Source organism: Muscardinus avellanarius (genome assembly GCF_963383645.1).
Source record: "Muscardinus avellanarius genome assembly, chromosome: 1".
Lineage (NCBI taxonomy): Eukaryota > Metazoa > Chordata > Mammalia > Rodentia > Gliridae > Muscardinus > Muscardinus avellanarius.
In genome coordinates, this window is record NC_137786.1 from 199,360,937 (window position 1) to 199,374,000 (window position 13,064).

General features: G+C 37.5%; 1 protein-coding gene across 2 annotated transcripts in view; it reads left to right on the forward strand.

Moving 5' to 3' along the window:
* The window catches only part of LUZP2 (leucine zipper protein 2), a gene marked incomplete at both ends in the record, with an annotated part of 495,487 nt that overhangs the window by 333,512 nt on the left and 148,911 nt on the right, over positions 1-13,064 (forward strand). The gene's annotated exons all lie outside the window — the stretch shown is intronic.

Consider the following 13,064-nt stretch of genomic DNA (forward strand, 5'->3'; position numbering starts at 1 on the left):
GTACTAGGATTACAGACATGTACCACCACCATGATTATCACAGTTTTAGGTTAGATATACATCAATATTTATCCATTCTGAGACTGAAAACAATGTCTTTAAAAATGTCTCAGCCTTATTTTTTGTGACTGACCTAATATGTGAGAGTTAAGGAGAAATGGGTCATAGGAAGAACTCTAGATGAAAAAGGAAATCCTATAGAGGAGCCAACAAGAAAACCTAAAGGAGGAGAAAGGAGGGGGGAAGAGGAAAATCTCTAAAACACACAAAGTACTTAAACATATTGAAGTTAACCACTAAGCCAAGCAAGGGAAGGAGGGACAGGGAGGGAATGGAGGGGGAACTGGGTAGGGGTTAAATCAGTGATGTATGCATATATGTACACACAAGTTCTTTACCCCAATATGATGTATGAATATAATGCACCAATAAAAATCTTAAAAAAAATGTCTCAGCCTCCTAAGTACTGGGATTATAAACAGGCACTACCATCTGGTTAAGTTTTTATCTCCCTTTATCTTGACCACATCAGTTACAAAAATCTAAAAGGAATTTATTTTGTCAGGCATCTTTAAAAAAGCAAATCATTCACAAATCAATTTGTTTGATTGGGATCTTTATTCTCATTACTTCATAAGAATTCCAATAGATAATATTTTCAACTGGTGTTCTACATAACAACTAAATGACAGAAAAATTAAAGAGAAATAAATTGGCCATAGGATGTATATTAATTCAGTTACCTTTTTTTCTTGAAAAATATTTCTTTCACCTATACAGTAATATAAAATATTAAGTGGTGAAACCTTTTTCTGAAAATATTTTTCTTATACTAGACTTACTTTCATTCTAAAGTTATAATACTGAGTTACTAAGCAATAAAAATCTTAAGATATATAAATATATTGTTAAATTATATCCCAAAGTGTCATGCAAACTGATATCTTTGGTCATGTTTAAAATACACTATGCATTATATTTTCACTTTTTCTATATATTAATTTTAATAATTTTAATGACTTTTTTATATTTTTATGAATTAAAAATTACTGATGCATTTTAGTCATACATCTTAATGGAATGCAAAATGGCAGAGGCATATATGCACACATCACTCATTTATCCCTTCCCAAATTCCCACCTTATTTCCTTTCCCCTTCCTCTTTCTCATGTTTGACTTAGTGATTGAGTTTGATGTGTTTGTGAATGTACATCATGTCCATTATGGAATTTCCCTCTGTCCCCTTCCATCCCCATCAGTTAGATGGCCTTATTGTCCATCTATGGTATCTTCTTCTTCATCTAGAGTGCTTCCTATGAACCCTTTTCTCCCTAGTTTCTGTATTTTAGAGAGAGCTGACTAATCTCACATAGCATAATGTTCTCCAATTCCATGCATCTCCCTTTAAGTGAAGTAATTGGATTCTTCTTTTGGGCTGAGTAAAATTCCATTGTGTACATATTCCATAGTTTTATAATCTATTCATCATTGATGGACATCTTGTTTGGTTCAATAGTTTGACAATTGTGAATTTGCTGCTATGAACACAGATACTCATGCATTACTTTGGTAGTTTGGTTTACATTATTTGGGATAGATGCTCAAAGTAGTGTTTCTGGTTCATATGGTAGCTTTGTTCCCATTCTTCTGAGGATTCTTCATATTGTTTTCCAAAGTAGTTGCACTAATTTGTAATCCCACCAACAATATATTATTAGATTTCCCACTTTTTTACATCCTTGCCCACATTTGTTGTTGTTGTTGTTGTTATGGTGGTGGTGGTGGTGGTGTGTGTGTGTGTGTGTTTAAGCATGGTGGCGCATGCTGTAATCCTGGCATTTGGGAGGCTGAGACAGAAGGATTACATAGGTTTGAAGCCATCCTCAGCTATTTAGTGAGGCCCTTTACAACTCAGTGAGACCCTGTTTCAAAACAAAGAATAAAAAAATAGAGCTGAAGATGTCTCTCAGAGGTGGAATGGCCCTTGGTTCCATCCCCAGTACCATAAAAAAGTTCATAAAAAATAATTGCCATTCTAGTTGGAGTTAGGTAGGTTTTATTTATATCTCTCTGATTGCTAATGATACTGAACATTTTTCATACATTTATTAACCATTTGAATTTCTTCTTTTGTGAAGTGTCTATTTAGTTTACTTGCCTATTTTTTGATTGGGTTATTTGTTATTTTTTTTTACATTGAGTTGCTTGAGTTCTCTCTGTATTCTAGACATTAATTCTGTCTGTATCAGCAGAATAGTTGGAAAAATATTTCTAATATTCTATAGGCTCTCAGTTAAGGTTCTTGATAGTTTCCTTTGTGGTATAGAATATAGAAGCTCTTCGGTTTACGGTAAATCCCATGCATTAATCCTTCTTTTAATTTCTTGTTCCTTTGGTGTCTTGTTGAGAAAGATTTACCTGTTGAAGTGTCAAACCTATGCCCTCTTCAAGGAAATTTAAGGTCTTTGTTATGATTTCCAAGTCTTTGATTCATCTTGTGTTGACTCTTATGTAGGGTGATAAAGTGGGATTTATTTTCATTTTCTGCAAATGCCTAACCAGTTTTGACAACACTATATGTTGAAGAGGCTATTTTTTTTCCAGTGTATGTTTGTGCCCCCCTTTTTCAGGAATCAATTGGCAGTCACTGGGTGGTTTGTTTCTGAGTCTTCTGTTCTGTTCCATTGGTGTATGTGTCTTTTTTGTGCCTATTTTTAAGAATTTGAATGACATTTATTCCTAGTGAGTTTGGTGACTGTTAGGTTACAACAGGGACATTGGCATCCCAATACCTCTGAAAATTTTCAGTTGGCTGATGCATGTAATCACAGATGCAGGTCTCATCCATCCATCTCCAGGAACTCAGACTATTCCAGTATCCCAAAGACCCCTCCCTGGCTGGGGCATGTCATTGCAGATGCACGTGTCACCCACCCAGCTCCAGGAACTCAGCCTGTTTTAGGATCCCAACAGGGAGCACTGCTCCAGAAACAATAAAGGCCCAACTGCTACAAAAAGGCCCTGGCTCTCCACTTTCCCCCACCCTCAAAAAACAGCCCCATTAGCCAGGTATGGTGGTGTATGTTTGTAATCCTAGCATTCAGAAGGCTGAGACCTGAGGATCATGGTTCATGGACAATCTCAGCTCCTTAGTGAGGCCCTCCACAACTTATTGAGACCCTGTTTTAAGAATAAATGATAAAAAAAAATAGGGCAGGGCGTATAGCTCGGAGGTCAAATGTCCCTGGGTTCCATCCCCAGACCCACACACACACAAAAAAAGCCCCATAAAAATTTTTGACCTGTCGTCCCTGATTGTGTGCTTCACTGGCTCCACCTTTGGACCAGTAAACATCACCCTGGAGGGCATAATAAAGTTTCTCTTGCTTTTATTTGGCCTACTTGCCTCATTTTTGAGTAGTAACTTTATAGTAACCACCATCATTTTTTCTATTGAAATGGTAATTATTAAAGTTAACCCAATCATATGATTTTCCTTTATCTGTCAATAAATAATAGTCTCTTATAACTTTGTAACATTTCTACCATACCAAGCAGTCATTTGTACCTGGTTTTAGAGATCTTCCCTTACTCAAACTGTGATGTCAATCTGAATGAATTTCTGCGAGCACTTCAGATTTAAATGTGAGAAAGGCTTTTTCAGGGAGACAGTTCCATTTTAAATGATGCAACTTCTAGTCTCTCTCAACAGTTTTGTTTTTTTTTTTTTTTTTCGTGGTACTGGGGTTCCTGGAAACCTGTCTAACTACTCTCCCAGACCCACTTTTATATTTTGATTTGGAAACAAGGTCTCTTAAGCCAGCAAGACTGGCTTAAAACCTGCGCAATCCTCCTGTCTCCACCTCCCAAGCTTGGGGATTACAAGCCTGCACCACCATGCCCGGCATTTAAATCATGTTCTGAGATATCCTTGAAAGTAGAACAAAAATTCTGAAATGAATTTAATAACCAAATGACTTGTGATGTTATTTAATTAATATTCCAGCAGCCAGTTTTCTTTAGAACTTATATTAGGAAATGTTTAGTAGTTGTCTAGAAAATCTTTAATAAAAAATTTTATAAAGCCTATGTAAATATTTCTTTGAGAGGAATGATACTTTTCAGGATGGAAATATTTATTTATTTATTATACTAGGAATTGGTACAATAGGGTTAAGTTTAATAATTGGACCTAGAGACATTTGTATTTTATTTTAAACAGGGTCTCAGTAGAATACTGCATGGGGTCTCAAACCTGTGATCCTTCTACCCCACTTTTCTGAGAACTGGAATTATAGGCCTGAACCAGCATTCCCAGCTTGGGATGAGCTTTATGTGCAAAGTGCCATGTAGTTACTTGACAAAGTGACTTTTCCCAAACTATAATGATAAACAGTGATAGTCATAAGATTCTCTTTACACGTTTATTTATTTTTTTATATTGGGGATTGAACCTAGGGAAATTCTACCTCAGAGTTATATTCCAAAGACATTTATTGTTTTTTGTTGTTGTTGTTTTGGGACAGCATATCGCTGTTAGTAGTGTGTGAGAGTCTCATCATGTTGCTGAGGCTGTTATTTTCAGTACTTTTATGGCTGCATTATAATCTCACACCATAATGTAGTTCACAATGAGAGTGACATAACATACATGCATGCTGCACTTAGTGAGTTTCCTCCCAGCGCCCTTCCCACTCGCCCTTCCCAGTACAAGATATTGAGATGGGCATTGGTTTTCTCACATAGGTGAATAATGTCAGTGGGCTGTTTCCTTCATTAATTCTACCACCCTCCCCACAACCACATCGCTGCCTCATTCTATTGGAGTTTCTCCTTCATTATATAAAGCCCCTCTTATATCCTGATTCCTCCGTAGTCTTGAACCTGTGATCAATCCTTCTGTCTCAGTCTTTTCTTTTCACTTTTAATCCAAATTTGCCAAGGAAATAATGGAAACTATTAGTTTGATATGATTCTGATCTCATTTGTTTCTTATCTTTCCTGACTGTTCTTTCCTTCTCCTCTGTCCATCCACCTCATATTTGCAGTCCACTCTTTGCCATCCTCTAGCTTCTTGTTACATATATTGTTCTTTGTGTGGGCCAGACACCATCCTTCCCCACATCACCCTTGAAAAACTATCATTTTCTTATATCAAAGCATGTGTCATCTGTAGACTTTTCTCCATCATTGCATGCGATTACTGAAAATCCACTTTATATGGCAGTTTTAGTCTAACTCAGTAGCATTCTGAAGGAGATTTGTTCCCTCTAATATGCTCTGCACCATGCTTGCTACTAATTATGGGTACTTATATCCATCTGGAATGATTTCACGCCGTATTTGCTTGCTCTATTTGCCGCAGTCTCAGCTGTACTCCCTAATCTCAGCACTTTGTTCTGTGCCCTCATTGTAGCGGCTCAGTAGTGCATCCATTAAACCATTCAAGGGGATTAAAACATTTTGGAGGATTAAAAAGCATATTTAAAATGTTAATTACCTATCAATTCCTCAATAGTCCTTTCTTCCTGCATGTTTTTATCCCCCGTTTTAAACCCACCACAACACATGGAAATTTAAACATATAGAAGAAACAGAAACACATATAGATTTTTATACAACTAGAAAACTCTATGTTTTAGCAAACTCCTTCACCTGTAGGTTTTAGTTTATACTTCATATCAGTGGCATATTAATAAATGCAATATGCAAAGTTGCATTTTTATATTTACGAAGCACTTGTAAACTCATGGTTTCCTTTTCCACACTAACATAGTGAAGAGGTAAACAATACAGAAAGAGGAACTGAGGTTTAGAAATATCACAAGACCAATATACCCATGGCGTAAATGGGAAACTGAGAACTGGAGCTTGTACTTCACGAATTCTGCACCATGTGTTGACCTCTATAACATTCTATAAAATAAAAAATAAAAAAGCCTTGGTAGTGACTGTAAGAAGAATGATACTAAGAGTTTTTTTTCCCCCTTGTTCTTGTCTAATCAGCCAAGTCCAGGTGCACACTGCATGAGCAGATGGAAATGCAATTAAGACAGATGTGATGACAGTTCATTCATAGACTCTAATGCTTTCAAGTCCCAGTGCTAGTCGTAAAGCACTGATCACAGCAGGCAAACCGCAAGAATAATCAAGTGCGGGCACAGATCTGCACAAGTCGTAGGTCTTCTAGAATTCTGAAAGTGAATGGTCGATAGTGATTTTAATGATATGCTTCTATTCTGAATTCCTTTTGGAGGGCATATTTTAAAATTTTGAAAAAATCAGAAGAAATAAATATACAGGAAAAACCATAGACCATATATAAATCAAAGCCCAAGGATAAGTTACAATGGAAGAAGAGCAAAACCGTGGGTCTTTGGAGTCCAAAGTTGTGGTTACTGTTGTGTGAGAAGCACATCTCCACTACTGAAGCAGATATGCACCGACAATTCCTTCCCTAGCCTTTTCCCTCAGGATGAGCCTTTGGGTTCAGGTATTTTTTGCACTTTTAAAAAGTGTAAGCTTTCTGTTTGGGGTAAGTTTCAACCCCTGAGAAGATACTTATGGATAAAATATTTATGGATAAAATATTGTATAAGACAGTAATTTTAAAAGTCTAGTTGTTTCAGTGACTCTTTACGTCTTCTTCCTGAATGTTTGAGCTACAATACCTGGTAAAGATTAACAATCATAAAAAAGAGATTAACCTGCAGATATTATAGAATAACATTTTCAAGAGAAGAATATATTTAAGATAAATAAGCTCTGAAAGAATTTATGTATCTTCGTTTAAGCTATGTATTTATTATTATTAGTAGTAGTATTTTTATTTGTATATTATAATGATACCTTTTAATGAGGCTCAATATGACAAAAGTAATATTTTTTTTATTGGTACATTGTATTCATCATCTTAATGAAGTGGAAGATAGTGGAAGCATACATGCACACATCATTCATTTAGCCCTTTTCCTTTTCTTATCCTATTTTGATCCTTTCTCTCATTTTTATATTTGGCTCAATAATTGACTTTGATATGTTTGTGAATGTATATCATGGATTCATGTTTTAATGCAAGATAAATTTAGATAATTTAGAAGATGTCTTTAATGACTTCTCTTATTTTTAAATTATTTTTACATTTTTATTGGTACATTTTAGTCATACATCTTAATGGGTATAAGATGGTAGATTTTGTTACTGTCCCACATATTCTCAGTTTATTTCCAGAGCTTTGGAGGTCTTATTAAGAAAGTTTCTACCAATGCCTAGATGTTAAAAAGTTGGTCCTATGTTTATTAACTTTTTTCTAGCAACTGTAAAATTTCTGGTCTAATTTCTATTTTTGATCCACCTTGAGTATTTCTTATTTATTTATTTATTTATAATTTTACTGATATATTATAATCTTACATCGTAATGGAGTTCAAATTGGTAGTGACATACATGCACATAGCACTTGGTGAGCTTTCCTGGCTCCTTTCTTTCTCTCTTCCCTTCCCCATACATGATATTGAGATTAGCATTAGTATTTTCACATATGCACATGGCATCAATGAAATGATTCCTTCAGTAATTCCTCTTCCTTCTCCCTACCCTAGGCCACTTCTCTCTTGGGTTGATTTTTTGCACAGGATGAGAGATGGAGTCTGATTGCATTCTCCTACATATGGATGTCTGGTTTCCCCAGTACCATTTGTAGAAAAGGCTATATTTTTAGCAGCATATGTTTTGTATAGCGTGTGTGTGTGTGTGTGTGTGTGTGTGTGTGTGTGTGTGTTAGTTTAACCTGTAGTAAGCATGACTCTCCTGAGAGCAATGCTAGAATGCTGGTTTCTGACCCATATGCCTAGAGATTGTGATTCACCTAATCTGGGCTGCAACTAAAATTATGATTTATTATGAAATATGCCTGGTGATTCTGAGGAAACCTTAAGAAATACCAACTAAATCATTTGCCTATGATGTAGCCACTTTATCACCAGTTGGATAATACCTGCTTTGGGAACCAGAACCAGATCTCATAATTAACTGCTTCCTACAAACTCATGGAGTGAGTAGGCATTTGGACTAATTTTGGTTGCTGCAAAGGAGCTTCTCATGCATAAAGCTTATTGACCTTAGTAAGAAAAGTTTATTTTCTATTTTTCTCTGTCTATTTTTGGTTGAGATTCAGGTTCTGAATTGTTAGGAGAATGAGTGATAAACTGTGTTAAGTACTGATAATTATCTATCAATATCTGGTCTCTTTTTTCTGAAATGACTCCTTTTTCATCTGAGAAAGTTATTATCCAGAATAAAGATTTCCCAGCTTCCCTCAAAGCTTTCTTACACTCTGGTCACTGGTATAGGGCAGAAGAAAGGATGACACCTTTCAGATTGAATAAAAGAGCAAAAATGCTTTCTCTTTTACTTTTCTTCTCCTTTGATGTTACAAAATGGATATAGAGATTAGGCTATTATGGACCAAATAGACTGGAGCAACACCATAGCCATGATAATGTACAAAATGAGAAAGATTCTGTTTCTTTACGCCTTCATAAAACATACTCAAAACACTTTGACTTTTATTTCAGAAAGTCAGGAGAAGAAAGAAACTTCCCTTTTATTTAAAACTCTGCAATTTTTGGATTGCATCACACAGAGGTAAACAGTTTGTTCTAATCAAAGCATAAAATAAGCACCCAGGAGTAAGACTACACAGTGTTTCAGTGAGAAATGCAGAGCTTAGTTAGTTCACTTGTGAAATAGGAATCAAAACACCTCTCCTAAATAGGAATCAAATAACCTAAGATTGTTAAGAAAGCCACAGGAGAAACATATGTAAGATTGCCTGATTTAATGCCCACAACTCTTAAGTAAACAATCTTTATGACTAAAGTGTTGTATTTATGATAAAAATACTATCCTAAGGTGGGTAGAGTAACTTAGACAGAAAACATAATAAAATTTAAAAAGAAAAAACTCAAAAACCTCCTTCCAATTTTAGGCTGTGAGACTCTTTAAATAAATGTCAGTGGAATTTTACTTAGTCATAAAGAAAAACAAAATTACTTTTTTTGCAGGGGGAAACTGATGGAACTGGAGAACATTATTCTAAGTGAGGTTAGCCAGTCTAAAGTAAAAAATCAGATGCTCTCCCTAATATGCAGAGGCTAGAAATAAAAGGGATAATAAGACGAACTCTAAGCAAAGAAGTAGAAACCATAGATGAGCGAATAAGGAGACCTAACTTTGGAAGGTGGGTAGGCGAGAGAAGGAAATTTTCGAATGTGCATGATGTATAGTCACTAACATATCAAAGTCCATCTGTAGGCCAAACATGAAAAAGAGCGAGGGGGAAAAGAATGGGGTAGGAATTTGGAAAGGGCTAAATAAGTTATGTCTGCATATATTATGTGCACATATGCCTCTACCATCTTCTATCAAATTGAGGTGTATGAATACAAAGCACCAATAAAATAAATAAACAAAATTCAGACCTTGAGTGAAACATGCTAGGCAGTCTAAATTTGATGTGAGAACACTGATTATTTTTCTGGGAGCAGAACTGAAAGTCAAACAGGAGCAAAGCGATGTGCCAAGACACTTAAAAACATCGAGGGGATGTTTGTCAATTTAGATATTAGAAAGGTAATTCAGGTGGTTAATTTACTATTCATGAACAGTGTACAGTGCAAAGTTTATGATAAAGCCTTTTGGAATCTTATTCCTATCATCATAAAAAATAGACTTGTCACAATATTATAAGAACATTCATCTATAGGCTCCTTTCTCTATACTTGAGAGAGTAGCTTACACATGATACCAGAGTAGCATAGGTATTAAAGTACCTCCAGGTAGATATGTGATAGTAAGATAATCTAAATTATTTAAAATCATACAAGTGATGCAGTAGGATAGAGGTGAAAGAACAGGGATAGTTCTGAATGTTTGCAAGTCAGGTGAACTAGAAAATCTTTCCTTACTTATAAGCATAAAAGCAGAAACTGTGTGCCCATTGGATTCTGTCTGTATAAATCTTGAGCATGTTATTCTATTTGCTTTCTACAGCGCTCTTTACACTTGAGTGAGATGCTAAGCCACCTGAGGGGCTTGAGAAACACAAAAGTTCAGCCCTACTCAGAATTTCGGGTTCTGTAGATTTGGGTCATTTTGGGGCCTAAGAATTTGCATTTCTAGTCAGTACGTATGTGATGAGATTAGACATTTTGAGATCTACTGGCATACAAGATTTCCCCAAGTGTTAGATGAGGAGACGCATTCTACATTGAGATACTAAAGAATGTTGTGTTTATCCATTCCTAAATACACAGAAGCTAGTTTATAAATTGATAGATGGAGCCTGACGTGGTGGTGGACTCTAATTCCGATACTTGAGAGGCTGAGATAGGAGGATTGTAGGTTTTCAGCCAGCCTCAGCTACTTAAGTGAGGCCCTCTGCAGCTTAGTGAGACCCTATTTCAAAATAAAAAATAAGCCAGGAGTGGTGCCGCACCCTTGTAATCCCCGCGCTTGGGAGGCGGAGACTGGACGATAGCGCAGGTTCAAAGCCAGTCGTGCTGGCTTAAGAAACCCTGTTTCCAAATATAAAGTATAAAATAGGTCTGGGAGTGTAGCCCAAGGTAGAAGGGTTTCCAGGAACCCCAGTATCACCAAAAATAAAGAATTAAAAAATAGAGCTGGAGGTATAGCTTTGAGGTAGAATTCTCATGGGTTCAATCTCCAGTCCTGCAAAATAAATAAATAAATAAATAAATAAATAAATAAATAAGTAAATAAGGTTAATTTTTTTGGCCATAACTTCAGGGCTCTGTTCAGTGACAGAATTCATAGCCGACTCAGACTTTCTTTTGTTCCTATGCTTTCTTTTCCTTCACTGATATGGTTCTAGACAATATTTCCTTTGAAATATGTGTTGCAGAAATTGATTTGCAGAAATTGATTTGTAGACTCATAGTCTGGAAATAATTGATTCACAGAAAGGGATGCCCCCTAGGATAAGTTGCTGTGTACAGTTGCTTTTTTTTAATAGGGCACAGGGACATGGTTTTTTGTGTGCCTGGGCCTTAAAGATGGAAGATCTAATGCTGACGAGAATCTAGGTTTGAAACTTGGCATTTTTAATTTCCAGGTAAGTTTAGTAGATATTCTGATCTTTTTGCATGCCTTCACTTTGATGCCATATGGGTCTGATCATTTGAAGTAATAATAATTTATGAGTTTATTTCAAATAATTAGTGAGTTAATGCATTTAAAGTTAAATTACATTAGTTTTCATTTAGCTGAGAAATGTGGGATTCTGATTTAAGGAAAATAAGAGCTATTTATTTTTTGGTCCTTAGGATTGAACCTAAAGGCAAAGTACCATTGAGCTATACCTTTCGACCTATTTATTTATTTAGTTAGTTTTTGAAATAGGTTCTCACTAGATTGCTGAGAGTCTCACTACATTGCTTACTTTAACCTTAAACATACAACCCTGTTTCAGTCTCCCAAGAACTGGCAATAAAGGTCTTTGCCACCACAACTAAGAACTATTTTTTATTAAAATTTTCAATAAAAGGAAGATACTGAATATTAGCCAAAAAATAAAAATTAAGTACAACAGGTGCCATAGCAATAGAGACTTGGTAATTGGATAAGGGTTCTGAATATTTCTTTGTGACTACAAATTTGATAGGATAAGTCCTTATAAAGGAACTACAAGATTTTTCAAAATGGCGACTGAGGGACACAGTACTCCTCAGTAGCTGAAGCAAATAAAACTTCAGATACTTAGAAAGCTGTGTCTTAATCAACAAAAAAAAATACATACCAGGAACCAAAACAAATCCTGGTACCTCGGGGGAACTCTGAACTTGAAGAAGAAGAAGAACATAGACCCGGACACCGGACCAGCTGCAAACGCTGATCGGCGGCTGCGGGCTGCTTTCGCGGGCCCGCGGAGCTGCCTGCCTGATAGCCCCGATAGTCCCGCAGCAAGATAATCCGGGACTGAAAACAGCGAGCAGCTCCCACGTCAGAATTTTGTGTGCCCACCAGCGACTGGATCACAACAGCATAGAGACTCCCACGAATCCTGGACCAAGAAAGACAGGTACCTGCGGGCAACGGGAAGTGCGGACCCTAGCGTGCGCTGCACTCCAACCCCCCAGCACGCCCAAGCCTCAGACCCGAGCACTCCCCTCTGCGCACCTTGTCGGCGCCCCGGTTCCCTGCTAGCAGTCATTGCCTGTCCAACTCTCTCCACTAAATTGGAGCCTACCTGGGTGTCTAGCTCCCCCCCCCCCCGCCACCTTGCCAGAGACTGCCTTCAAGGCTGCGAAAGCCCTGTGTAAACTGGAAATCTCCTTGGGGCACCCCCAGTTTCTACGTCCCGCGGGAGGCAGAGGCCTTTACTGGGCACCACGCACTGGATCCTTGAGCACCTATCCTGCACTCCTGGCCCACCGCTGGGTGTTCCCACCCTCCTGCTAGCCAGAGGCTTAATTCTAAGCGAGAACGAGAACTCAGCTCAATACACCTTGGAAGAGCATACCAGCAGCAACAGACAGCTGCATCCACTCACTCCTGGTTCCAGTAAAAGCAGCACACCCAGCCTGCACCCTTGGAATAGGCAGAGCTCTGGCAGCAAGCGTGGGCACCCAGGAACCAGCACCCATTTGCCCAGGGTACATCTTGGGACCACACCGGCTAACCCAGCTGGAATTTCCAGAGACACAGGAAAATCCATCGGGCCACAATATCTGCACAGGACCTCAGGGGGAGGTTCTAATTATACCTTGGTCATGCTCCACCCGTGTCGTAGGGAAGCACAGGCTGGAGTCTAGGGTGGTGAGTGCAGAGGTACTGACCACAGGTTAGAATTTCGCAGAACCTGTGAATTGTATAGAATCAAATAACAGTGAAACCAGACATCCAGACACATAAACCTAAAGCAGCTAAAGGAGAGAAGGTGTCCAAACACCCAGAGTGACCTAAGAAGATAAAAAAATAGAGTACAAAGAAAACTAAGAGACATTGGATGGTATTCTGAAAGTTACTAAAGCAATCACATACG